Raw genomic sequence first — 1114 nt, 5'->3', positions numbered from 1 at the left:
CCCCCCCCCCCCCCCCCCTTGACCTGCTAGCAGTGAGTACATCTCCCATTTGTTCAGTTTAAGTGCAAATGACGTATGAAGTTTAAAAAAATTCATCTGACATTTTGGAAAATATGCTTATTAGGTAAGATATACAGCAGATGCAGGCAGTGGGGGCCTAGAGATTAGAGCCTTCTGGGTTCAATCCCCAGACCGACAGAATAAAATCTGGGTGGGGAAAGTTCATTAACCCTTGTGATGTCTTCCCATCAAAATTGAAAATTAACCATTTTTTTGACATTTTTTAACAATGTTTTTAACTTTTTCTTGCGTGTTTGTCCATTTTCAACACTTTTTTTCAATGTTTGTCACTACTGTCACAACACTACATGACATCGATTAACTTCAGGTGTACAGTTATTTTAGGAATTTTTGGTTAATAAACCTCATTCATAGGGAATTGTACCTAATGATTGAGTTAAAAAAGCAGAAATTAGGAATTATTGAGACTAAAATTAAAGGAAAGTATGTTTTTCAAATTCTACAAAATTGAATAAGACGCCCCAAAATTAATGAAAGTAGAGATCTGTACTTGCTAACGTGCGTTGTGTGGAATCAATCATGTTATTTTGGAATTAAAAAGAACATTAATATAGGACAACGGGTCAATCTGACCAGAGGACAACATGAAGGGTTAACACTACTGAGGTGCCTTTGAGCAAACCCGTGTCCAGCAGATCAGACTGTGGTTGAACCGGCAGCTTCCAGGTGTGAATGTGATCAGGGCGTTCCTGCAAAAGAGAGGCTGTCTCTCGGGGAACCTTCCCTGAATAAATAAAGTGAGCTGCTGCTGGTTTCGGCGGAGATTACGTTTAAATCCAGTCCACAAAATATGAGCATTTTGCCGCGTTGAAAGTTAACATTAGGCACCAAAACTGACTAGTTAAGATTAGGAAAAAGATCCTGGTTTGGATTCAAACTCTCTTAAGGAACACCCATTTTCTGGGTGAAAGGCTCTAGTTTTCCCCGCGAAGTCAACTCCGCAACTCTAATCTACACTCGACTCACATTGAGTCCATGTGTAGAGACCCTGGTGATGCTGAGTCCATGTGTAGAGACCCTGGTGATGCTGAGT

This window comes from Etheostoma cragini, chromosome 15 (genome assembly GCF_013103735.1).
Source record: "Etheostoma cragini isolate CJK2018 chromosome 15, CSU_Ecrag_1.0, whole genome shotgun sequence".
Classification (NCBI taxonomy): Eukaryota; Metazoa; Chordata; class Actinopteri; order Perciformes; family Percidae; genus Etheostoma; species Etheostoma cragini.
This window is presented reverse-complemented; position numbering follows the sequence as displayed.